We start from the raw sequence: 22,196 nt of genomic DNA on the forward strand, positions 1-22,196 counted from the left end.
TGCTATGATACTGAATGTGACTGACGATAACCCCTAAAAATCTGATAATCGTTTACGACTTTGATTTACTCCAAACACGTAAAAGGTTAGCCATCGCCAGAGAATTCTCGATCTCGCAACACAATAGAGCCCAGGAATATGTAATCAATCTCTCCGGTAAAATGATTCTCTTTTAACAGTTCAGTTAACGTGGCCATCACTCAGCGTTCCATACAAGATGGCTATAATTAATTAAACTGCGTCGGATAAGGATTAATCACACGCACCTGAAATTTAAAACGGACAATATCCCAGATAACGTAAAAATGAAAAGCATGACAAATTTGCTTTAAAATGTACACCGAGTATCCACTTTATTAGGTACAAGTACCCTTTCGTGAAATGAAGCTCTCCCTCGGTAACAGCATCACATATTCGTGCCATGCGATATAAAGCAGATGGGCAGGTACGTAGGGATGCTGTATGTGTAATTCAGTGCGATAATCGGCAAGACTACAACGGTACGTTCAAAATGACTTTGAATGCGACACAATAGTCGGTGCCAGTCGCGCCAGTTCCGACCACGGGAGAGCCAACGGTAGCCCTGCAGTAGGAAACAGCTCATTTATGCGAAGGGAAAACGGAGATTGATAAAAACTTGTGCAGGGTTACAGGAAATAAGTAAATTATCGTTCTTACTGCTAAGTACAGTACAAGTACTAGGAAAAATAACACTAATCACGGCCGGTTTTAAGTTTTGCATTAAGCCGGCCTCGCTGGAATGAAGTGTTGCTTCGCAATCCAGCGTAAAGTGATAAATCACTGCCGGCGGTATTCTGTGTGCGAATCAAATCTCAGCTTCGAATCAACGCACCGAGGTCTTTATTTCTGGTAACTACTGGGATGAGAGTGCCACAAACTGAAGGTTGAATTACTGCTGCTCACTGAGTGAATAAATCATTAGTGCAGATTTAGAAGGATTAAAGTTTAACCCAAAAATCTGCAAGTAACTTGAAAGAGCAGTCAAGCTCTCTGTGATCGAAGAAGCAATTGCCTTTGGGTTTGCTAACAGTGGAATTAAGGTCGGCAACTTTATGTCATCGGCTTATATTAAAGCATCGTCTCAGAGACACATAAAAGAAATAAGAATGGCTGAGAACAGGAGGCCAGAAAGGACTCCTGCAGTCCCACAAGGGGTAAAGTGGGACGTCTTCATTGTGAGGTGGATACTATTCTCAAATAAAGCGATAAAGAAAGCTAGTAGATCGCCATTAATCCTGAAGAAGGATTGCAGAAGACTGAGAAGGGCTGTGATGTCCGGGCTGTCAAAGACAGCTTCAATATCACCGTACACAATAGCCAATTCGGATTTCATTTTGAAGACCTGATGGATGGATTTCTGTGCTGCCATGAGATTTATATGGTTGATTTAATTGCGACTGCAAAGTGGAACCGTTTCGATTTCTGTAATATGAGCTGTTGGCTTAATGCTGGAAGGAGCACCATTTCTAGGAGTTTGAGGAGGGTGGAAGAAGTTGAGATTGGTCTGAAACTCTTTTGACTTGTTGGCACTTGAACTTTAGGCGGTGAGATCACAAAGTATTCATTCCACTGGGCAGAGAATACTCATGTGGAAAGGACCGAGTTGTAGGTTGACAGCAATGCATCCAGGGGTTAAGGTACTTAATAATGAGGGCGTCTCCGTAGCCAGGTGGGAAGAAGCAGCAGTGCGTAGCACACGCTACTTGATTAGACCGGGGTTCGAGCCCGTCACCACCAAATATGGAAGATGCGGATAGGTCAGAGAATGACCACCACATATCCCGGAGCAATATGGCCTTAGTTGCTAATGCTCCTAAAAACCAAATAACAACAACTTAATAATGAAATGAGGTAACTTATCTCGGTCTGCCGTACTAAAATAAGCAGGGAGTTTATAGCATTTATAAGTTGCTGTCTGGTGATAGAAATAATGGAGGAGTCAACAGTAGGAACAAACTCAGAGTGCTGAAGAGATAGTTCTGCAGAAGCGGAATTGGCTTTGAATCTGGCAACTTGGTCCATCCGGTTATATGATAAAGATCTGAATTAATGGCGCTGTGTCTGGAAAAAAAGTATGGTGCTTTTTTTTTTTTTTCTTTTCTTTAGACAAGGTAGCATTGATGTAACTCTTTGTGGCTATGCCTTGAGTCGGTTGAAAATAGTTCTTGCTCTGGAATACAGGATTCGATCTTCGGTTGTGCCAGAGATTTTCTACTGCCTGTGAAGGTACTGCTTATTTTCAAAACTGCAAACTAAATCTTTGATCTACCAAGTTCTGGTCCTTGGAGAAATTTCATACGGTTTTGGCTGACGCATAGAGAGTGATTGTATTTATTTATCTTGTGATTAGATCAACTGCGAGGATTGGGTCTGTGAAAGGTACTAGGATTAGTTGGGTTCAAGTTAGTAATTTCGATATACCGCATTTTTCGTAATATAAGAAGCTGTTATTGGTTTAAGGATTTATTAGGCGCATCGGCAACTATGGCCATAGTGGTAAGTATTTATGCTATTTGTATATAAAACGTTCCATTCTCACTAAAGAGATTATCCGTAAAAGACACCCAAGGTTCTTACGAATTTCAGATATCCTTTTATTCTCATTTAACACTTTTGTCTGGATTTCATGAGGTCACCACTCCGCTTCCTCTACAGAAAAGCAGCTAGATATTGTGGATAGCCCCTCCATTTGTAGGTTATGAAGTTATATTTGTAGATTAAAGTCAGTTATATAACGCCATACACAGTTCAATGATAACAGCACTGAGATGCACAAAACCTCATGCTTTGAAAATTCAGAAAAGATTAAAGTATATTTGATAATAGTGAAATTATAGCTTTTTACAAGACAAAATTAGCGTTAAATGACAAGTCTATAACCAAACCAGAAAGTACTTTCGATAAAATTTCGGGTGTTGAAGTAATTTTGTTTTCATCAGAGTTCATTTTAGTAAACTTATTTGAAGAAAGCACTTCCTTTCCAATTACTTCTTCAGAAACCCTAGATCGCATATGGAATTAAAAGAAACAATGATATCTGAACCCTGAAATCCTCGATGCCAATCGAACGATTTGATTTTTCACAGCTTCAAATGCCAACAACACTGAATTTATTACTTTCAAAAATTTGGAGACTGGCACAAGAAAACAAGATTTTTAGACAAATGCAGGTTTTTCTTTTCTAAGTCCACACTGCACTACAAATTAAATTTCACTAGTAAAATATTCATTTTATATTGAAATACAGCCAAAGGGTTGTTTACCAGTACAGTATGCTTTTATTTTTATCTAATTCATTTTATTTTTATTCAGTTAGACATCAAATGATTTCGATGGCTTCAAGGAAGACAGTAGAGCAAACTTGACACATCCTCAAAAAACACTGAGTCAAAGCTTAGTTTATAACAGTGACACTACTGCTCAGACTTGGCTGTCAATAGCATTATCAAAAGTGTACCAGAAAACGATCTGAATTCAGTATTTTTCAAAAGCGATTCCGTTCAAAAAAATTTGTCTCCGAACATCGTCCTTGTATGATGAAGTGGATCGAATCCAAATATGATTACATGTAATTTAAAAATTAAACAATATTTAAACTTAACACTTCCGGTAAGTTGGGAAGCTTTCTATCTATTAATTCTGTTTGGGATAGCAGACTGTTTGTTGCTGTAAGGACTTAAGGAATTCGCCGCTGCAAATTAAGAATTCATGATAAAAAGTCGCTGGTCCCCAAATTTACCTAATTTATTCATGAAGTCATTCAGCTTCTGCACGAGTGTACGGAATATTCCAAGTTGGAACACTTCATTGGATCGTATTAGAATACTAATCGCGTCGGCAGCACAACGTGTAAACTTCAACTACACTTTTATCTTCGTGCATGCACCTTATGGTAGTTTTATCGCGTTAACCTGTATTATCCTATCCATCCTGGCTATATGTGTTCCATTGAACATCATCTGTAGTTTTAAGGCATCAGTTCTACTTAAAATCGATCAATTCATTAAATTATAAAACGTCCACTGATTTAAAAGACGTCACTCTGGTCCTTTTTACTAGAGTATTCTACTCCTGTGAAAAAGTTAGTCTCTTTTAGGTGGTCTCACTTCCCACATACAAATATCGAGAATGCGGGGTACTTACGGGCACCCATCTCGATATGTATCCATATGCAAAAAAATTTGGATCCAAAATAAGAAAGAAAAGTGGAACACGTGACCGATTCTGAACGATTACGAAGTATGGCTGTTGGCATATAAAAGAATAGTTATGGAATCTTGAATGGTAAAAAAATAATAATAAAAGAATAAGAATAACCCTACATCTACATAGTACGGATTAGCATTTTAATGGATTCGTGTCTTCTTATTCCTATGCATTTTCTATTATTTTATTATTTTTTAACATTTACCATTTATTTTTTAGCATTATTTTACTGGATACGTGCCCTTCTTATACAAAAACTCCCCCCACCCCTTTTTTTTAATTCAACCACCTCCAGATTGTTTTTTTTTTAAATACTTTTGAAACATCCTTTATAATCCACTAAGACAAAACCAGTCACCTTTCGGCATATCGAATGGAGGCTCAAATAGAAATAATCAATTCCCACAATTACAAGAAAGATATGTTCAGGGATTTTACGAATGGTAGCAGTCCAAGATTATACACTTGAAAAAGAAACTATTCCACCTGCTATCTACCTAAATATGAAAACAGACAAGTCCTACAAACAGCTACCACCCAATTTGGCAGATAATGCGTTAATGGAACCACCTACGTTTTAAATGTACCCACATCCTAGCATAAAAAAAATTACTAACCTTCGCTACAGAGCATAATTTTACATCTCATTTCATGAGCCACCCAAACGGAGAACAAAAGAATAAATTATCAAAAAAAAAAAGAAAAGAAATTCATATAAAGCATAAGAGAAGTTTCATTCCAATTGCTTTTCAGACAAAAGCGATCAAATTCACAGGTGTAATTTAAATTTGAAAATTAAATTGGAAAAACAAATAATCAAAGCAACAGATGATGGAAGCATTACATACTCAGTACCCACTGTATTAGTTGCGCCAAAAGTTTGCATGTAGGTAGATATGATCAAGTGATAATTAAATGCTGCTCGAACTATATATCCTAGGAGAGGAAAAAATAAAAACAGACTGCTATTATTAAATAAATTTTCTGTTTATACTCCGGGACGACCACACGGTCAGAGGAGTTCACAAGGTAGAGATAATACAAGAAACAGCACCGTATTCAGCAGTCACGGGCCACTCAAGACACGTGTACTTATGCACCAGCGCGCCTGACCACTCGGCTACGGCGGCCTTATTAGTAACTAAGTTACCAGAGATTAACCACATCGACCCATGTCTATAAGTTGCGTGAGTTCTCTCTGGCAAGTTTGATAGCCTGTTTTCTTGGACGAAAATCCCGACTTTCCGGAGGGAGGGACCTTGCTATCCCCGCCTAAGATCGACTAACTCAGTCGCGGAGTGAAAAGAAGCCCATAAAAGTTCCTCGAGTCACTGAGATTTTTTTTTCTTCACCCTTGCTTGCCATTGCAATTGGCAAGCAAGAGCAAAAAAGAAAAAAGTAAACCGGCATCGCAATGATCACGCGGTATTCGCCGTCAGAGCCAAAAGGAATCGTGGGTCCGATTTACATCCACTATTACCCAGTCTACCAGCACTAAAGCTGTCTGGAACAAAATCTGAAAAATGAAGGGTAAATATACATCGTACCATACACCGGTCCTAGAATATAATGGATGTGTTATTGAAGACCCAACTGCAATAGCCAATGCTCCTGGGGAAACCTTTTCTACTATTTCATCAACACCTTCGTACACCCCAGAGTTCCTGGTCCAGAAAGACAAACAGAAAAGCAGCCAATTAACTTCAAATCGCAAATTTCTAATCCTTATAATAGACCATTCATCATAGACGAGTTAAAAACAGCTCGAACTCTGACCAAGGCAAGTACTCTTGGACCAGATCTCATCCATTATGATATGATTAAACATCTGCCAGCAAAACCCATCAACCAACTGCTCTCTGTATAATAGAATCATTCTAGAAGAGCAGTTTACGGATTCCTGGTAATAAAGCAATTGTGCTTGACTTTCCTAATCCAGGAAAAGATCCCAAAGTCCCAACTACCGTTCTATCGCTCTGACTAGCTGTCTGTGCAAAATCCTGGAGAAAATAGTCAACGCCCGCCTTATATAGTATTTGGAGGCAAATGGGCTCCTCTCCAGAGTGCAGTACGGCTTCTGAAGGAATAGATCCACTTCGGACCATTTAGTTCAGTTCGAAACATCCATTCGAATGCCTTTTTAAAAGGAGAACACCTGGTATCCGCGTTCTTCGATATGGAAAAAGCGTATGACACAACGCGGAGATTTGGAATTTTAAAAGACCTTTATAGCATCGGTCTTAGAGGTCATCTCCCAACCTTTATTAAAAACGTTTTATCCAATCGTTGTTTCCAAGTTTGTGTGAGATCTACCATCTCTCGGCCCTTTTGCGAAGAGTAGGGAGGACCCCAGGGATCATTTTAAGTGTTACGCTTTTTTGCCATCAAAGTGGATTCCATCACAGAACAACTTCCTCCAATTGTAAACTGTGCCCTCTTAAGTTGATGATTTCAGCATTTTTCTCAATCCTACAACAGAGTTATCGAGAGACAACTGCAACATACCACTGATCACCTCAACTCATGGGCAATGAATAATGGCTTCAGGTTCTCCCAGCAAAAGCCCAGCCCGTTTGCATACATTTTTGCAGCAAGCGCAACCTTCATCCTGAACTGATTTGTGACTTGGACAGAATGCTGTTCCAATATTACCTAACACTAGATTTTTTGGGCTTGTGTTCGATAGAAATTTGACCTTCCTGCAACGCATTCGTCAACTACATATGTTACATATGAAGTGCACGATATGAACATCCCACGTGCAGCCTCTAATTCTTGGGGTGCCGATCGATGCACCTCTATCATGTGTGTAAACGATAGAGTACCCACATGTACACGATAACCTAATTTACAAATTAGATTACGGTCCCAAGTATACACATCTGCTAGACAGTATACTCGGAAGGCTCGATTCCATCCGCCATCAGGCGATCTGTATTGCCACTCAGCATTTCGAATATCTGCTATCCAGAGTTTTTATATCGATGCAAATGAACCATCGTTATCGCTTCGTCGGAAGTTCTCTACAGTATGCTTTAAAATTGAAATCCTTGCTAGAGCACCCCATATAGACACCCAGTTTTGAGCCACGTTGGGAAAATCTATAAACACTCGCCGACTCCCAATCATCCATTCAGTATTCGTATTCAACGGCTACTCGAAGATCTGGACATCACGTTAAACAATGTTTCCCCGCCACCAGGGCAACATCGTCCACCCTGGCATGCTCGTATCCCACCGTGCAACATCTCTCTTAACAACTGGGAAAAGGACAGTACACCATCTGCTGCCTACCTGCAGCTCTTTTCAGCACACCGATCTGAACATTCTGACTTCTTGCCAGTCTACACAGATGGTTCACAGTCAGAAATGGCTGTAGGATCTTCCCGGACACTACGATATCTGAGCAGATCTTCCCTCAATGCAGCAGAGCTGCAAGCGGTTGACCTAGTCTTTGATCATATGCAAACTATCCACCACCAAAAAAGTATCATATATACTGATTCTCTCATTTCTTATCATCGATGAGGTTTAATCCTCATTCAGTCCTGTCCCGGATACAGCAGAAGCTACACTTCGTTTCTCAATCTGAATTTGACGTTCGTTTCTGCTGGATCTCTAGCCATATCATAGTATCTTGGGAAATGATTTGGCAGACAATGCAGCCAAATCATCAACACTTTTTAACCCTTGCCTGCTAGTCCCCTATACAGACTACAGACAATTAGTAATTAAGAAATTAGTTTACCAATAGCAATACTCATGGGATGGGCAGGCTGCAAACAAGTTATACAAGTTTAAGCCTATAACCGAACATTGGAAGTCTAGTGTGTGTGCAGGAACCGTAAAGAGGAAGTTGTTCTATCTCGGCTGCGCACAGAACATTGTCACTTGACGCATTTGCTATCTGCTAAGCGCCTCCGTAGCCGAGTGTTCAAGAGCGGGAGTGTAGTAGCACACGCTCGTGGAGTAGATCTGGGTCAAGCCCCTGACTCTAAATAGGGTCGATCTGCCAACCTGCACTGGGCCAGGGTGGCAGATTATGGTCCATTCCCTCAATATGAATCGTTTAGGAGGCTTGCATCCTGCAGTGGGTTGATCATGGCTGCAGTTTACTTTTTTACCTTTTAAAAGGCAGACGGCCGTCCCATGTGTAGATATTGTGACACTATTTTAACAGTCCAGCATAATTTAAATGAATGTACATATTTTAATAATGATCGTGGTTTTGTTTTATCCATCTGTCTGAGCCTTATACACTCAGACAGATTTTATCGAACAGTGACGATTTGGCAGATATCTTTAAGCTTCTACAGCTTATTAATTTAACTGTTTTATGTTGTATACTCTTTTATTAAGTAATTATACTATTTTATTCTTATATTTTATATATTTTTTGACTTGGCGCATTATAGCCTCAGACGCTGATGCGCCATAAAACTCTTAAACAAACAAACAGAGGTTTAGGAACGACTTGAGATGAAGAGCTTTCTTTCACTTATCACTTTGCCCACGTCAGGGCCAAGTCCTTATCTGTCATGTGAGTCGTTAGGCACGAGCAGTGCCGCAAGAGTGACCAAGTGGAATAAGGGTTAGTTTGTTAGTAAAACATAGAAAAAAAAAGAAACGAAAGGTGATTTTCATTTCTGGACCTTGCTTATTGCTTGTACGGCACAATCTATAGGAAAAGAAATAAACGAGAAACAGCCTCTTAGACAAATCGCTTTACATACTGCGCAAAGATTCCCTTGGGATCCGGGGCCATAAAAATGCAGTCTTCCAAGAAATAATGCGCTAGAATCGACAGCTGAACAAGCATAGACGAATCCTGAAGCAAACAATGTTCGTCTTCTGGGCAGAAGCGAGACTACATTTTGGGGTCCTCCCATCCAGATATCTTAAATGACCTCAAATGATCTTTAAGAATCATACCAAAATCGTGTCATTTGACCCCCCCCCCCGCAATGGTGGCAGATATCACCGTTTGGGGGGACACGGGAAGAGAGACAGATAAATGTTGAGTTTTATTGATGTGTTTTTTTTTTTTTTTGTTCTTTTTTTTTAATCCTGCATCAGGTCAGGTGCCCGATGTTTTTGTTTTGTGGGTACTAGTGCGGATCGGGTTCGGTTCCAGTTGTCTAATACAAGGGACCCGCTCAGGATTCTACAAAGAACAATGGAATCGCTGTGACTGTTCACAGTGAATGATGCCACTGCCTGTTTCCCAATTATACCTCAGGTGGAGTTCAGTGGTGTCGGTGGAATGGAGTGGACTGGATTCGATAAAAGGTAACCGTGTGAATGGGCCTCTGTAAGACTTATTAATTTCGTTCACTAACAATTGCAGTGCCACAGTCTGGAAAGAAAACTGAAAAGTGCCTCTTGGAAGTAAACCAAAGAATATAATCTTTGGCGAGGATCCCGCGTTAATTTGTATATCAGAACACAGACTGGTATTTGAACTCTTAAATTAATGGCTATAACAAGCGGCATAGTGGAAGGAGTGCACTGCAATATCCCCCCCCTCCTGGTTCTAAACAAGGGGAAGCCTGAATAGTTTCATAAATATCATAAAAAAATAAAACTTTCAATGCAGTATAATATTGTATTAATGTAAATATACTTGGTTCTACTTAAAGGTAAGAATAAATAAATAAATACGCGTGTATATATATAAATACTGTATATATATATATTTTTTTTTTTTAATGGGCCCAGATGAGTTTTTAGGAGCTTAACACAGTTTCATTTACCTCTGTGTTGCACCAAAACACTCTTCACGGTAAACTTTACTTAACCTTTTTTTTTTTCTTTCTTTCTTTTTAAACAGCAGGACTTTGCAGTCATTTTGCAATACTAAGCCACCGTACCGGGAGGAGTGTAGCAAACGGGACACCTGCCTCCGACGCAAGGTTGGAAGGGACGAAATAGTTAAGGTGCGAGTTCATGTATAAAAAATGTAGTTTGATTAATTGGAGAAGTGGGGATACACAACTGAAAAACTGTCATGGAGGCAATAATTCTTCGTTGCTAAGCTAATTGTTGACCAAAATTAGCAGCTGTTGCAGTTGTGAAACGATTACAGCAGCTGTTTCAACAGTAAAGTAATTCGTGGCAATGAATCACCATGAGTAGCTTTAATATCAACATTTCTGTTCGTAAGAGTGGCCAAATCTTGAAGCTGTTCCGATTGATTGTCATCTTGAAGACCTGTCCATGGGCCAAAATGTAGCGATTTGAATGTGCAAAACATGAAATGCTGAATGGTTCGCTCTCTTTATACTCCATCTCGACTTAAGGCAGAGGAATTTACAACTAGTCATTTAGATTCAGAAGGATATGATCATTAACCATATTTAGTAGTCACATGATCTCGAATTACGCAAACTCAAACAGGTGTGCTACTCTCCCGCGTTTCCCACTCAGCTACATTGTTCAAAAAGCTGACGAGGAAACCCAAATCTAGAAATATTTAATAATTTCGACAGCAAAACGTACGACATTTTACTATACCAGGCTGTCAAAATAAAATTCTCAAAATAATTTTTTTTTTTTTTTATCAAAAATAGAGAAGCGGCGGTTGGAATGACTTGTTTTGGAATAGAAGGAGCCACGCGTTTTTGGCCTGGTGTGCTGTCAATCAAGGACAATGACACATGCTCATCCCTGATTGGCCCAGAATACTTTACCTTCGTTAGATGAAATTATTTCAGATAAATCATTAGACAACAATTTTTCGTAATGGTAAGACGTCGAAGAACATGAATACGCATTGTGTCCGTTGCTCTCTTCTATTAACATTCCGAGACAACCAACGAGATGCGCAACTCGCGCATTGATAACAAGCAATGACAGGTACATTTTCTGCCAAAGATCAATTGTGGGAGCAGACTGTTAGCCGTTAAAAAATCATTATTTTATAATCTATTCTTTCAATCGAGTAAATTACTAAACAGGCAGAAAAATTAACGAAAAGATTGTTTTCAAACTTCATTCACATCAAAAGCGCATGTTTTCTTTGTAGAAAAAAGCTTTAAACTATGCCCAAATCATAATAAATAAATAAACTACGTTACAGTACCTTTGCACATGCCAAAAATCCTACTGAATTATAAATTGCTTAATCCACTTAGTTCTGACGTCAGCAGCAATTTTTCACTGATCCTCATCTGTTTACTGATAAAATAAGTTGAAAGACGTTAGCCTCAGTTCTTTCAAATATGCACGTATTTATAATCTTTTTATAGATACATTTTTCTATATAAATAATTCAACTATTAGTCTTATCTCTCATACGCTAAGGGTCAGCTGTATACCAGAGGCAATTATCGTAACACAAATAACGAGGGCATTTCCGATCATTTAAAAAACGAACGCAATGACAGCAAACGCTAACCCTAATCAGAGTCCGCCCCAGTCGTTTCATAACTGAGAAGCAACAAGTAGGAAGACTGCGAGAAGTGCCACCTATCAAACTTTTTCAGCGCGTGCTTCCGGTAACCTTGTAAATAAGGTACACTAAGGTACCTTTCACTAAATCTGTTGGCTGCATGCGGCACTACCAGGCGGAACTCTTAACCTGTTTATTCCTCGCGTCGTCTACGCCCCGAGCGAGAGAAAGAGAGAGGAACTGCACTCCGCTAGAACACGAGGGAGAGGTAAGTAATGGAAATACTTTCTTTCACGGTGTAGGTGAAAATTGCCGTCGTTTCTGGGAGGTCACGTTTGTTGTACCATACAAGGGCAACCGACATACAGCAGCATTTCTCGTCTGGCAGGGTGTCAGACGTGCGATGCTTTTCGTAGCCTAAAAACAAAATAAGTACGCCAATCTCAGACACTCCTATCAATCGGTTTGAGTTTTGATTTTGCTATTTCGAACAACCTTACCGCAACACCATCTTTCAAAAAGTTCAAACCATAATGGAATTTAATTTCTTGACCTTTCAGGTAAAATTATCGTAATCTCGCCGGAAAGAGAATTTTTAAAAGGATCTCATCTCCTTTTTTTGTATTCAACTTCAAACGCACAAAGCCAGGAAAGGTTTTTTATTTATTTATTATTATTATTTTTTTTATTTTATTTTTTTTTTTTGTTCTATACAAAAGTAGGGCAGTCAACGGACCATTATTTGTCATGCAGTGCAAACATGCTACGGTCCATTATATGGCATGACTAGCAACATCAGTTCCTATTCTAAAACAAAAAAAGGCCGTGTCTTTTTTAAATGGTGTTTCGTTAATAACGTAAAAGAAGTGCAGTGAATCATGTTTAATTACTTTTGGTGAATGTAAAATGAGTCGGTAAACAGATGAGATTGCAGTAATAGAGAGATATAAATGTAAAATCACCTTTTAAGATGACAAGAAGAGGATTCTTCGACCCTTTTAGAATATATTTAACTATCAGTTGGTAATATGACAGTCAATGAACTAAAAATGCTAACGAACAGCAAGTGTTGGAAGGCAAGGAATGTTCTCGTCCTCATCACAAAACACATACGAATATTTCCTGTCGAACACATTTCGTAGGAAGGACTATATGAAAAGTTACCAAATGGACAGATGACAATATTTTTGAGGAATTTTTGATCAATATAAACGCGAACTTATATTACGGAATTTATTTTACCTCCTTTTTCTCAAAAATCAGTGGATGTTTTAAATCACTTGGGCTTGTTTTCTAAAGTACCTTTGCAGATCTCGAAGCGTCTTCGAAATTGATTAACTGTGACTCATGGGGCTCTTCCCCACCGCCACTAATTTTACGTGGCCAATCGCAACATCATTGCATTCATTAATAGGGTGTATTTAGTGCTTCGGGCGCAATTTCTGACTTTACAACCTGCAAACGAAATATTTCGTAGTGGTTGCTTTTAATATTCAAGTCTCAATTTGACTCTAATTCCGCTTCTGTGCATTTCCTCCGTAAACTACTTATTTCTGCTCTATCATTTTGTCGTCTTGGCGCATATCCTACTAAGGCTGTTCTGCAATCATCTTAGTTCTGGCGAAGTTTACATCACAGGCGAAAGATGTCAACTCATTCCTTTTCCCTCCTTCGATTATCCCATTCATTGCATCATCTCTCCACATCACTTGGAAGATCGTTCCATGTGATTTCGCACTGACAGAAACCCCGCAGAGTAATAAATCTGTTTTCAAAACAAAGACATCGAGATAGACGTAAAGCTGACGTTGGAAGCTAAATCCCAGAATCTGATGAAACTTGAAGTACACGAAGATGTCGACTTTGCACACGTCACCTTCGCATTCCTTTTCAGAAGCTTTCAGATACAGGTAGTTCCCCACTCCCTTCAAAACCTAACGTCGCCATAGCAACTGCTGGCCAGTTTTGTTTCGCCTCGTAATAGCGCGAGATATTACCAAATCGTATCTTGTTAACCGGGTTCATTCATCAGAGCTTCACAGAGAAAACTCTGGTAATTAGATTATTTCAACATCCCATCAGCAATCATTATGACTACTCCTCGTTAATGCTCAGGTTTCGTGACCTTCCGCTATTGCAAAGATAAAAAATAAATGACGAGGTCCTGTTATCTTTTTAAGTATTGTGGGGGGATGGGCTAGACGTAGTTGCGCCATCTCTTCAGTATCGAAGAGATGGTATATCTGCATCTAACCAACAGCTAACCACGGTTCCCCAAATAAATAACAAATAATATTGGCAACAGTTGCTGAATCATTCAAGACATATCACACTGGAACACGAGAATAAATATGAACTCTTATCAAAGAGTGGAAGTAATATTCAGAAGAAATATTGCGCTTCCTGCCCACTTAAACGTCAGTAATATTATATCAATTAATGCTATGATATCTAAATATGGCCATCAACTTCTTCCACAGTTTATTTTAATGCATACGCTAAACAAAAGGCTTTCATATGACGAAAAAACTAAAACAAAATAAGAAAAGTTCTTATATTAAACAAACAAATGAATCGAGCTCAATTTTAAGTTTCCTAAAACCGGTGACAAATTTCAAAATTTTATTCATAAAATGAATGTTAAATCTATTACTTAACGTAAGAATTCATTTTAAAGATCCCAAAAAATAGTTTCAAAATTGCCTTTCAAATAAATAAAATTTGAAAATACGAAAGATGATCAAAAAGTCCCCGGACTGTAGTATAAAAATAAATAAATAAAAGAATATTTATTTATTTTAGACAACTAGGATCACGAAGATCGGTGCATCGTGCCTGTACGTTTCGTGTATTCTACGGACTGCCTGCTTGCCTTTTCCTGGATGAAAAAAACTGGAGTTTCTTGGAGGGGAACTATGCAAGCTGCGCTAATAGCCGACTAATTCAACCACAGTGTGAAAAAAGCCAATAAAAGTTCTTCCCGTCCAGACTTAACTCGAACCCAGGTCTTTTCCACACTTTAACACATCGAACTCTGCAATGTGGACTTAATCCCATTCCCACTCTTGTGACAACAAGGACGAAAGTGGAATCGCATCTGAAATACCGCAAAAAGTTTTTGAAGCCTCATTTTCTGTGCACCTGGTCCAACATTTGTTGGACCAGGTGCACAGAAAAGCTACACGAATAGTCGCATACCCAAAAATAATTCCTTTAAAACTTTATAGCGAGCCAAGTGAATCTACCACTGAGAATTTCTATACACTCGATGGTTAACTCCATTTAGTATGTTCAGCAGTTTTTATGGGTCTACAAAGCAATGAAACTTTCATAATTTCGATGCACCTTTTAGTTAGAGCAATGGTCCAAACTTCTGTACCACTTGGAATTAAAAGACGCTGTATTCGTAGCATACCTAAACACTGATTACTATTGAACACAACGAAATATTTCCTAATCTCGCAGCACACTTGAAGAAGGTTGCTGCAGCCAAATTGTCACAGCGCACAGTTTGGGAACCAATAGTTTAGACAATAAAAATAAGGAGAAATTTCGGGGAGCCAGATCTAGAAATACATCCGTGCTGTTCTTGGTCAGGATGGACGCATATACAGACTGGTATGAGCAGATCTGCCAAAATACCAACAGTAAGTTTCTCGTGTTTTTTCGGAACTTTAAGTTGGTGTGTATGTGTGTGTGTCAAAAATGAATTTTACTGAGCCAAGCTATCAATTAGCATTGCTAAACAGTTCATTCAGTATGCAGAATGAAAAGCGTGATACTGAAATGTCTAAAAAACAGAACACTGCAGAATGAATACCGTTCATGCTCCAATCTGAATGTGTGGCACATTCTAGCCAAGATTAAAAAATTTAACGAATTTTCTGTTTATACTCCAGGGACGATTACCCTGGAGTATAAACAGAAGGAGTTCCCAAAATAGAGAGGGAGTAAAGGAAACAGCACCGTATTTAGCAGTCACGCTGGCTTGAACCTCAGTCACTCAAAGCAGTTGTGCTTACCACCCTCGCGCTTGACCACTCAAGCTACGGCTCGGCTCCTTTTACATAGAAAGTAGGGAACCACGGGGGGGTGCACAAACGAACCGCAGAATACTTATAAGCACATTCTACGATCGGATTGCCTGTTTTCTAGATGAAAATCCGAATTTTTCGCCCAAAAACTCTGATTTTTCATCCTCCAAAATTTAACCCAAATTGAAACCAAAAACGTTAGTCACACACACACACACACACACACACACACACACACACACACACACACACACACACACACACACACACACACACACACACACACACACACACACACACACACACACACACACACACACACACACACGTCTTACAGCCTTAACCTTTGGCACAGAAAAGTCAAAACAACAATATCGCTTTCTGTATTCACGTATATCTTCCTGTGTTTTATAATTCCTAAAATTAAAGTTTTGAGTTCAAATAGCACGCACATGTGCGTGTGTGTGTTTACGAGTATTAATCGTCAAAGCAACTTAGGCTATGACATATCAGCATACTTGTGTATTTGTGTATTCTTCGTCGATTTTTTCTGTCTGCTGGACGACAAAGCCGACTTTCCGGAATAAAACTCATGCAACTCTCACCTGACACCGACTAACTCAGCCTCGTTGTGAATATACAATATAGCCATAAAAGTTCCTCGTTTCAATGACACGGTTCGAACCCAGTCTTTTTCTACTCGCTGCGGAAGACAGAGATTTTTATCCACTGTGCTACTGAGGGCTGCCCAAATAGTAGAGATTTCATGTCATATTAGCGACACAGGAAAGTTCACAGGATTTTTTTTTTTTTATTTTGCGCCAAGGCAACTAAGGCTATTAAATTCGGTGTATCATGCTTGTAAGGTGTTTTTTTTTTATGTGTATATGCGGCCCCAGCCAAACTGTGGAACACCGTACAGATAAAGACTAATCAATGTAGCGGTGTATATGCACTGCAGCAAGCTTGAACAGACTAATTACTATCCCCGGCACGTGCAGTCAGGCGAGGGACTATTGTCTAGAACTTAAAGATTTAACTCTTCAACTACGTACTATATATACACTTCAGTAGTGTGAATATTGAAAAGGAAGCACGCAAACTAGGAGAAGAAAGAAACAAAGTGAAGGAGGAGAAAACAGGAAATACACAAAGCATAAACAGCAAGCAACCGTTCATACACCTTTACAACCAGTCCAATTTCCTCTTCTCCAGATGTCTACTAGCCATAGTACAACAAATTCTAAGCTCACGCATCATCACTCAGATAACAAATGGTAGTCCAGTTATAATTAGTACTAGTCCAGTAATCAGCCGCTGCCTCCTCATGCTCACAGAAGCACTATCTCTGACATCCGTGTCCAAGACTCTTCACACATTGCAGTCTGCGTGGTGGCCTAATCCTCACAGGAGCCCAATGCACTTCTCCCATATCACATCGCAAACAGAAGACACCCAACAGTCTGAATCCTAGGCACAGTTCCACCAAGTGGTTCACACTATTTAAAGTACATTATTATTATATTAGGGTTATTCGTAATTGATTACATAAACCTGTATTTGTGTCTGCAAACTGCGTGATCGCTGGTCGATTTGCCTGTTTTGCTGGACGACCCCCCCCCCAGTTTCTGGGGGTGGAACCTCCCTGTCCACGCTTGAGACCGATTAACTCGGCAACGGAAGGAAAAAAGACAATTGAAATTCCTCGCGTCATCGACGGAATTTGAACCCGGGCCTTTTCCACCCGGGGTAGGGAGGACGGGGTCGATACCACTGTGCTACTTGCGCAGACTATTTAAAGTACTACACTACGATCTAAGCCATAAGGCCGAGAAGCGATGTATTTAAAGTACTAAAAAAATTATTATTATATTAGGGTTACCCGTAATTGATTACACAAACCCGTATTTGCGTCTGTAAATTGCGCGTGTTCTCTGGTCGATTTGCCTGTTTTACTGGACGAAAAAAACCTTGCTATCTACGCCTGAGACTGACTAATATTTAAATTACTGTCATTTCAACATATTTCTGTAGTTTGTTCAATTTCCAGCAGGATCCTTCTTCTCATAAGCACCTTACGAGCAAAATCCTGAACCGCTACAAAGTTCTCTTTGGTCATTAAACTATTGCATTCACAACCTGGCCGAAGTTCCTCAACATCTTTCATTTGGTACACCAGTTCTTGTCTAAGACCCTGGTATTTTTGACACATATAGAGCACATGCGACCAGTCTCCACCGCACCACAACAACAGACAACTCTTTCTGTCATTCAAGAGCGTGCAGTTTGGCGAAGAACGATCTATATCCTGTAAGAAAGAAGATGGAATACAGATTCCGAGAAAACCAATAAGGCATACCCTTACCTGACCTAGTAATTCAGGTGTAAATTTCCTAATTATTAGACCCTTATCAGAATTATTCCATCTTTCCTGCCACATTGAGATTAATTCATTCCAGATTATCTTCTTTTTCATACTTATTACTATGGGTAAAATATAATGCAATTAACAGTTTCTCATAAGTTTTCTCCTGTCTAAAATAAAAGCACAGGGTGCGAAACACTAGGTATAGGTCCAATGGCAACCTACTAGTCAAAACCTACAAGGCCATATTAGAAACTGTACGACAAGCCATACCCATTCGCAGCAGCATTAATCTCTGAATTGCAAAAATTTTGCGCAGCGCACATGTAGTTTCTGAAGTCCACAATCCACCCATATATGTGCATGGACTAATTCAATGGAAAAGTTCGGTGGAACACAAGCAGTTGCTCGACATCTCAAAGGCTTTCGATCGTGTTTGGAATAAAGGTCTTCTAAACAAACTTCTATCTTATGGTTTGCCAACTGTTTTTTGTAATTGGTTATCCAGTTTTCTCTCCGATCGCTCACTGAGAGTGATGGGTGATGGTAGATGGCTCTCTGTCTTCTAACTTCTCCACTAATGCCGGTGTCCCCCAAGGTTCAGTTCTTTCCCCCACTCTTTTCCTCTTATATATTAATGACCTTCTTCCATTGACTGGAAATCCTATCCATACTTCTGCCGATGATAGCACATTGCATTCCACTTTCCATTTTGAGAAACCTTCTCCTGCTCAATCAGCTTCAACTACTGGAAAATCTGCTACCAATTCCTTAAATGCCGATCTCCAGGTAATTCTCCAGTGGGGCAAAGATTTCTAGGCAAAATGATATATTTCTTTTTTTGGGGAGGGATTACCCCGACTTCTAATCTCTCTTGGCACAAGCACATTACAAATATTGTTTCCTCTGCATCTAAAAAAACTTGGTTTTCTCTTTCTCTCAGCGTTACCTTTCTTCCAAACAGCTGTTTACTCTTTACAAATCGCAAATCCGCCCTGCCATGGAACATTGTTCCCACATCTGGGGGCGGAGCTCCCAAAACCTCTCTCAGGCTTCTTGATTCAGTTCAGAAGAGGGCAGTTAGGTTAATTAATGATTCATCTCTAACAGAGTCCCTCCACTCGCTGTCTCATAGACGTGCTGTTTCTGCTGCATGCCTCTTCTACAGATATTTCCATGGGCACTGTTCTTCTGAGTTGGCTTCTATAATTCCCGCTCTCTTTCAAAACTGTCCAAACACGTGCCGCCACCAGCCAACATCCATTTACTTTCCAACTTCAAACTCACAGAACCAACTTTTCATCTCCCTCGTTTATTCATTCAACTGCCGTTTTCTGGAACTACCTTCCTTCATACGTATTTCCTGAAAATTACAGTCTACAGAAGTTCAAGTCCAATGTCAACAAATATCTTCTTTCGTCTTCTCAACCTCGAACCCAAGCACGGTACTAAGTACTATAGGTTCTCATACCTCTCGTGTTTGGGGTTTTCATAAAAAAAAAAAAATATATATATATATGAAATAAACTACAGGAATGCACAATCATAAAGAAGAGCAAGGGCTCTTCCCCGAATTCCCCACTCACACCTAGTTATCCTTCCAATCATACCATTGAATCGTACTTTATTTTGTCTTAAATGATTAACATGAGAAACAAAAGACATTTTATCTTTTTTATAGCAAGATATGATACTGTTTTAACACACTGTAGACTTATTCCAATTATCTGGACTACCGGGTTCCTGTTGACAGACAGAATTACCTTTCAAAAGAATACACTTACTGTTTTCAGGGGACAGACACAGCAGGTGAGTCTCTTACCTCCTTTACAACGCTAGCAGAACTGTGTTAGATTGCTGCTCTATTTGCAGTATGGAGCTACAATTTACTAACATTACCAAATCATCCGCGTAGGCAATCATGGTTGTGAAGTAGACATCACGTATCAGCCCGTCATGTAACACCAGATTCCACATTACTGGACCAAAAACTTACCCTTGAGAACAAGCACGATTCACTTTCCCTCTTGTGTGTGTGTATGTTTCCTGGGTGAAAAAAATTGGACTATCTGGAGGAAAACTATGCAACCCTCGTCACAGCCCACTAATTTGACCAGAGTGTGAAAAAAAGGCTCACAAAACCTCCTCCCGTCTGAAGGGACACGAACCCAGGTATTTTTTGCACTTAGACAGGTTGAATTGTGCGATGCGCATGTTTAGTCTTGTTCCACTATCGTGCCAGCAGGAACAAAAGGGGTAATTATCCTGCTATATAAGGTAATAGTTAGATTGCATCTGAAGTACTGCACACTTGATTAGACGCCTCATTTTAAGAAGGATGTAAATTTGTTTAACCAGGCGCAGAAAAAAGTAACAAAAATATTCTGACGCTAAAAGTGTATTCTTATCAAGAAAAATTTGCATTCTGTAAATTGCAACGTCTGGAAACTAGGCATCTGCCTAGAAACCTAATTGAGATGATTAAGGCTTGAAACGGGATGAGGAAACTAAATTCTGTTTCCTAAATGGCAAACTTACAAAAGTAACAAATGTGTGGAAACTTGCCTTAAGCTACAGAGTAACTGATTAACGTAAGTAAAAAACTTCAAGCTGGTTCCTTAAAGTGTTATGGCGGTAGGAACTTGAATAAATTTAAAGATGATCTGGAAAAATGAGAAAAGTGGGTAAAAAGAATCTTGCATATAATATATATACAATATTGTTTTTCTATATAATATATATATATATATATTATTTTTATTTTTTTTTATTAATAACAAGATACACAACAGGTAAACATTAACAGTGTATCTAAGAGCAGAACAGTGAACAGTCGATAATAATATGAAATACAGCAGTAAAATTAACTATTGATATAGATTCCAACACTAAAATCTTATGTACAAAAGAAGTATGCATTAAATTAAGTTATCGGTAAAACAAATAATAAATAAATTAATAAAGAAGAAAAAATAATAACAGAGTGGATAGAGTTCATCAGTGATTGGGAGGTGTCAAAAAAAGTTAATCAGAGAGTTATTTGCTGATTCTGTTTAGTGGACTGAACTTCATAAAGTCAAATATATATATATATATATAATTATACTGTAATTATTGATAAAAAAGTAAAGAAAGTTAAAACGAAAGTAACTGTAACTAATATGTAAATAATATTTATGAGTCAATGCAGTTGCAAGCAATCATGCAATGCACCCATAATGTCTATAATATTACGGATAATATAAAGAAAATAAATCCAACAATAATACCATCAGGGACCTAAGACAACGCAAAAAAAAAAAAAAAATTATTATCGCTTTTTACCGACAATCTAGATGACGTCAACTGGGGCCAACCACCCAGAATGAAGGCAAAAAACGACAAGGTTCTCTGTTTCTGTGATGATCAATATATGCTAAGTAATTTAAATCTAAACCAAATATAAACCGGTATAGGCCGAAAATAAATCGAATTTAAATAAATCGAAAGATGATAATAAAATTTAGAAATATTAGAATCAAAGGTAAGAAATATAAGTAAAATATAAATGTAAGCATATATTAATCATCGTTGACCCGACAGAGAACGTAATTTAATAATTAAAATAAGATTAAATATATAATACATACTACATATTGACCGTATCTAGGACATAATGTAATAGTCGTCAAAATAATATGTGGTGTCCCCTATGTGATGGATACGGTAAAAATAAATAATTAAATTAAATTAACGCATAGAGAAACATGCAGATAGTAAGAAGAAAAACTAAAGGAGTAGGAATAATAGAACCTGAACTCCACAAAGGCGAAAAATAGTGGTATAGATAAGAAATAGTTTCTCCTACGTCCTCGGATTGCCCTAATAATTTCGGAGAAATAAAAATAAAGAGTGTAGGACAGTTTAAAGACATTACAAGATATAAGTTGTGGCTCGGGTATGCCCGGGATCGCAAACCCGTTCCTATAGTAGGACCCTGAGCTGTAGGAACGGGTTTGCGATCCCGGGCATACCCGAGCCACAACTTATATCTTGTAATGTCTTTAAACTGTCCTACACTCTTTATTTTTATTTCTCCGAAATTATTAGGGCAATCCGAGGACGTAGGAGAAACTATTTCTTATCTATACCACTATTTTTCGCCTTTGTGGAGTTCAGGTTCTATTATTCCTACTCCTTT

At 38.7% G+C, this 22,196-nt stretch overlaps 1 protein-coding gene and 1 long non-coding RNA gene across 3 annotated transcripts in view; one reads left to right on the forward strand and one right to left on the reverse strand.

The window, feature by feature from the left end:
- The window catches only part of LOC150090502 (tripartite motif-containing protein 2-like), a 150,867-nt gene extending 139,439 nt beyond the window's left edge, over window positions 1–11,428 (reverse strand). Inside the window, exon 1 of one of the 2 annotated variants that reach the window (XM_090378513.1) lies at window positions 11,309–11,428. The gene's annotated coding sequence lies outside the window, so the exon portion shown is untranslated. The remainder of the gene's footprint in view (window positions 1–11,308) is intronic. The other variant, XM_090378506.1, reaches the window with a different exon arrangement.
- Window positions 11,429–11,793: 365 nt separating this feature from the next.
- The window catches only part of LOC150090503 (uncharacterized), a 160,201-nt gene continuing 149,798 nt past the window's right edge, over window positions 11,794–22,196 (forward strand). Inside the window, exon 1 of the long non-coding RNA XR_016547220.1 lies at window positions 11,794–11,885. This is a non-coding gene — a long non-coding RNA (uncharacterized LOC150090503). The remainder of the gene's footprint in view (window positions 11,886–22,196) is intronic.

This window comes from Mastigoproctus giganteus, chromosome 1 (assembly GCF_048544385.1).
Source record: "Mastigoproctus giganteus isolate SK-2022 chromosome 1, ASM4854438v1, whole genome shotgun sequence".
NCBI classification, from domain to species: Eukaryota; Metazoa; Arthropoda; class Arachnida; order Uropygi; family Thelyphonidae; genus Mastigoproctus; species Mastigoproctus giganteus.